The following is a 6,206-nucleotide window of genomic DNA, read 5'->3' on the forward strand; positions in this document are numbered from 1 at the left end:
TTTGACAAATTTGGGCTAATAGTTTTCCTAAATCTGAGTCGGTTTCAAGACTGGACTACTTTTCATAAGTTTTCCACCTGAAACCACCCAAGAAAAAACAACAAACAAAACAACAAAAAAAAAAAATATCAAAAAAAAGTTATTCAATAATGGGCACCAATAGGACAGCCAATTAGAAATAATGGGAAATACTAAATTCAAAGCATATATTTTTTTATTTGTCCAAGAAAACTCATAAATCCAACAAATGCAGATATCCATACACATCATGAAGTGTGAGAATATACAACATCTCATGAGGGTGGCAAACACACACACACACACACACACACACACACACACACAGACACACCACACACACACAGTTTAAAGTCAGATCATAGTCCTACTGCAAGATTTGATGAAAATGTTAGGTTAACTACATGTTAGGTTTATTGTTTATTCTTACCTGGCATCATTTGGTTCAATTTTCCTTTTTGAGTGATTGAAATTTGATGGTTTTTTTTGTTGTTGTTATAAATAAATGATTACTCTGTCTCCTACTCTGTCTTTTCCTTATAGCATGGTCAGATTTGTCTCTAAGCATATTTTGGCATCATTGTATAGTCTCACCCGACACAAATGTTTTTTTTTTTTTCTTTTTTAATTCTACAACTTTTAAAAAACTTTTTTATTGATATTTTGTGCCTTTATATGTCCAAGATGTCACCAAACTCAACCAAAATTTTAGGTTTTGGCTGTTTGAACTTACTGGAATTATTTATTTATTTTTTACAGAAGGATAATAAATATTAAATATAACATAAAAATAAGTATATTTCACATAGAAATATGGTACTTTTAGAGTTAAAAAAAATCACGAAAAACTGCATAAATTGATAGTTTTTTTATTTTATCGAAGACAGTAATATGACATTAACTACTGAATGTGCATACCAAAAAAACTGTAAGTGGAGAGACTTGAACAACTTACAGAAATGGTAGTTCACAGCCTACGACCCGTGACCAAGGCTTACCCCAGTCGGTCCCCCCTGACGGGGGCGCTAAAGCGATCAAAAAGTACAAAATCGCTTTCACAACTCCTAAACCCATCATCCGCAGGCCCAAGTGTTTTATCCTTGTTGGAATCACGCCCCAGACAAAAACGAATACCAGATGGCTCCATATTCAGCTCATGAAAAGCCTGGCGAAATTTTTGGGGTATTTCACAATGATCTGAAACCAAAACCATGCAGAAAAGATTCTCTGGAGAGTGAATAAATCAATAATTATCAAAAAAAAGTTGAACTTTTGACTTACCATTGCAAAGGGATGCCAAAACGTTGGAAAGGGGCAGAGCCACGTTTAGTAAAATGCCTATAACTCCTGAACGGAATAAATTATCTTCGCCAAAGTCAGAACACTTATGTAAGAGCTCAATCTGAGGTCACAGGAAAGAAAAATTGTCAAGATTGAACACTTGGTGTTGCTATAAGCTATAATCACAAAAAAAAAACAAAACAAAAATGGCTATATCTGCACATATCAACATACACGGTGTGCATGGTCTTGGTCCAAAGTGCCACAAGTGTCTATAAAGACATTTGCTTATCTCAAAAATCATGGCCACCACTGGCCGACAAAGTTTGAGCACCTGTTAAACAAGGTTAATGGAGGCTGATCGGAAAACAAAACTCAGTGGGCCTGTTTGACTCCCGGCATCATACGATAGAACTCCTCATTTCCATTTTGCAAAACTAGTCCTAAGTTTTTTGCTCCATCTGGAAAACAAACACTGCAGTACAACTCTCTGGATTCTCTAGGTCAATAATTATCAAAACATTTTGAAATTGACCCTTTGGGAAGTTATAATGGGGTTGTTTATAAAATGGGCCTGTCCAAATTTACCCAAAATCCTAGAAAGCCTAAAGGAAAACTCAAAACTTCACGAAACCTGGTGAGCACATGCGACTGGTGATTCTAAACAAGCATGGAAAGTTTTAAGGGGATTGGACCACAGCTGGTGCTATAACAGTCATAAATGTAAAAATTTAAAATAATAATAATAATAATTCTATGGTAAATTACCTGGATTTGCCAAAAATGCTTTTTTAATAATTTATTTAGGTGGGTACAGACTTGTTTAATATTATGTTGTCTTTTTCCTTATATGCTTAAATGCCTTAACACTAGAAGCACCAGAGGTAAGTGTATACCTAAAAGCGCCAGTGGGTAAATTTTACCCACGCACATTACAACTGTATTTACATGGCTAAAGAACAACATATTATTTCACTGTATTATGTCACTGTCTTCATAAAGTGTCTAAAGTCATGAAATGATTATGTCTAGTCATCAACTATATTTTTACCCTGTTGTTTTATATTCAAGACTTTTTAAAGCAAGCTACACTAGCTCATAATGGACAGTAAGCTAAAAAAGCCTGCACTGATAACGTAAATTAGAAGATAGTAAATATTTGGGTGGTGTAATATTATAATACGATGTCATTAATCAATATACTAGGATAACCCATGTTATTTAAATTGCTAAAATAACCTATAGACAATTATGAGAAATAATACTTCACAGCATAGAATGATGCTTTGACAAATTCAAGCGCACAGCTGCACCTAATTATTATTTTTTTTTAGTTATATCATGTAATAATTTGAATAAGAGAACAAAACACCATTAAAACTGTGGGTAATCAAAAAAAAAACTATTTTATTCATTACATTAAAGATCTGAAAACTTTTTTTCTTCAGGAAACGGCCAGACTAGACTAAATAGCAACACAGTAGCGATCAATAAACGATATGGCAAGACTAAAATTAAATAATAAAACCAAAGTTTGACCAATTAGAATAACATTAAAACTAAAACATGTAAATATGATATCTGGATCACTGATCACTGAGCTGACCCAAGGACGCATAACTTACCATCAGAGTCTCCATCACTCATGGCATTTAGTGTGGCATTTACCTTCCATAAATCAACTTCTTTTAGTAATTTTGACTTTATTTACGAAACTGAGAACTGCTAAATCAGTGAGTGAAAGGCGTTGCCTAGAAATGTACAATGTTAAAACATAAGTAGCAAGAAAATGATGAGACTTCATTGCATTGTATACAGGTAAATTTAACCTGCTGGTGCTTATAGGTATAAATGCCCTATTTTTTTATCTGGTTTTATCTAAATCATTTTTAACAACATTGGATTGTAAATTACATTATTTTAGTAAAAGTCAATGACTGAGAGACTTGAATGTTTTGTTGAAAATATGTTATGTACATTTGAAAAACAGCCAAGGGTAAAATTTACCCCTTAGTGATTCTAGTGTTTAAGGGGTGGTTGATTGTAATTTCACTTTTTTAACATAATGTTGCTGTTTGAGCGTAAACAGTATGTGTAGACAAATAGCCAGTAAAAATGCCTTTTTTTGTAATAGACCATTTTTGAAGAAGAAATGCATACATATATGTAGTGTGAAGTCTGATCTTTGAGAAAATAAAGGGTCACTAACTTTGTCAATTCTTTCATTGTTTTTTTTTAATTTTATTTATTGAACTGTACCATAAATTTGTCCTATGGTATGACAGCACAAAAAACTCTTAATAATATACAAACAGCATGAAGAGAGATTTATCTTCTTTGTTAGACACTTCTTATAATAAAGTACTATTTATTTAATAAGAAATTATAATTAACATAATTTTTTTCCCATGACTTGTTGGACAATTTCAAGACGAACTCTGACAACAAGCTGTCATTCATTCAAAACTGCTGAAAATTATAAAATTTTAAGGTGATTGATATTTGTATCACCCCTATTGCAATACTCAAATTATTATTATTTATTTTTTTACGATATTTCGAGATAAAAACAAATCTGTAGTTCTTTTAGGTGTGTCACACCATAGGACATTACGTCATAAAAATGGTAGTTAATAAAGTATTTCTATTTAATTTTGAACATGTCAAAGGCAAAAAGAAAGTTCAATTTTAATATCAACAATATCAACATGTTTTTTTAAATGAAAAAAATATTAACAATATTCAGGGTCTTAAGGCCCGTTCACACCAAGGACGATAACTATAAAGATAACGATAAAGATATAGTTCTAAAAATTGTTTTCAGTATTAAAGAACAGCAGCGTCCACACCACAACTATAACGATAAAGACAAAGAAAAACGATATCGTTGGAATCACTTTCAAAACGATTTTTTCCAGCTGATGAACGATAAAAAAATTGACAGCCAATCAGAATCCATCCTGCTGTAACGCGCTCGAGAACTTAAAGCGGCAGACGAGCGTGCGCTTAGAATAAACAGAAGATATCGTTCACTGGTGTGGACGCTACTATCGTTATCTTTATAGTTATACTTAAAATTTTTCTTTTAGGACATAACGACACTTTAATCAATCAGTATGTTACTGAAACTTTTTTTTTTATAGCATATGGATACTCTTTTTAAGGAAAAATTTTCAATTCTATTTACTTTCTGCATCTTTCTCTTTAGGATCTTCTCCCTTCTGTGGATCCCTGTTAATTTTCTGTCAATATTTTACTAATTTCTCTCCCTCATTTCTTTCTGCTTCAAAAACAAAGTATCACATTTTAGACTTATTTTAATGACAGTTTATAACAATACAAGTTTTCTGTAAAAACATCAGAAAATTATTTAATGTAATTATTGCATTTAAGAACACTCAAAATTATCAAAAAATAATAAAAAGGAGTTAAACAAACCTTATTTAGTTATTTAAAATGCTTTCGGCCTTGTCCTCTGGTGTGATATATTTTGTCCTTTGGTGTGACAGTTCAGGCGGCATTATCTGTCACACCATGGGATGTTTCAGCCTTTTCCTGTCAATTAATGACCTTGCTATTATGAGCAAACCTGTCATTTGCATAATTTTACATGATTATGTAGTTAAACATACAGTTTTTAAATTAAAAAATATAATTTAGGGGTGTCATATCAAAGGACAACAAAATGTAATGCTTTTGTAGTGATTCCAAAAAAATTTAATATTTGAACAATTCTGAGACAAAAATGTACCATGTCTATATTTCATGGGCTTGACCAGGCTTGGGGTGTAACGGAATACATGTAACGGCGTTACGCAATCAGGATACAAAAATCTAGTAACTGTAATCCATTACATCGAAAAACAAAGTATTCAGATTACAGTTACATTTTGTAAAAAGTGGGAATACTATCAGGATTACATTTATTTCATTTAAAATTAAATAAATGAGTATTTTGACATAACGCTATATATCTAGCGCTGCATAGTTCCTGGTTCTGTTGACATGTTGACTCATGTGAGCAACCCTTCCGCAAATAACACAAATAACACCCGTCTACAATTATTCTCCTCAAATGTGAGACGACTGAGACGCTGCTACAGTAAATCAATTACAATGCTTCCTGCTGTGAAAAACATTTTCATGTCTGGAAATTTCACAGTTATTTTGTTTTCAAAGAGAATAAAGGAAATAACAGTTATACAGCGTAACACTGAACACATCTATGGTGGTAAGCTATGCATGAAGACTCTTGATTTAACAAAGGCTACTCAACCAACTTAAACATCTGCAGATACGAGTGTAAGCTAAAATGTAGTGTTTGTTAGTGATTTTAAATTCCATGGTGTGCATGACTACAGCTGTAAGTTTTCTAGCAGAAAATTAACCTGAAAATGTAGAACTTAACATGAGAGTCCCCACACCATGGATCAGTCCATGAAATAAAGATCATAGCATTTCACATGCATTTTCGACATGTAGGCTTATTTTAAAATAGACTATTATGTATGTGGTGTAATTTTTTAAATGTTGTGTATAAACACTATTATTTTTAATATACACCTTTTGGGTCCTATTTTTGACACACGACCCAGTTTAAAATAGTTTCAAATATTTTTTTACTAATAAGTTTTTATTATTTAATTTTAAGTCATAGTTTAATAAAAGATATAAAATTCTCCATAGTCACACCTATTGCAATCTTGTTTACTCTGGTTTATGCAATGCAAAATCATATCATTAATTTGAACATGAACAGCAACATAGGTTGGGTTGGACTTGCTAACGTTCCTTAACAGAAAATGCCTGCTCACAGAGATATGTAGTCCCAAAAATGCTGAGGATTTTGGAGGCAATAGCTGTCATTTTGGGGAACGTTGGTCAGAGGTGTTAGTAAAATAACAGTT

Source organism: Cyprinus carpio, chromosome B3, assembly GCF_018340385.1.
Source record: "Cyprinus carpio isolate SPL01 chromosome B3, ASM1834038v1, whole genome shotgun sequence".
NCBI classification, from domain to species: domain Eukaryota; kingdom Metazoa; phylum Chordata; class Actinopteri; order Cypriniformes; family Cyprinidae; genus Cyprinus; species Cyprinus carpio.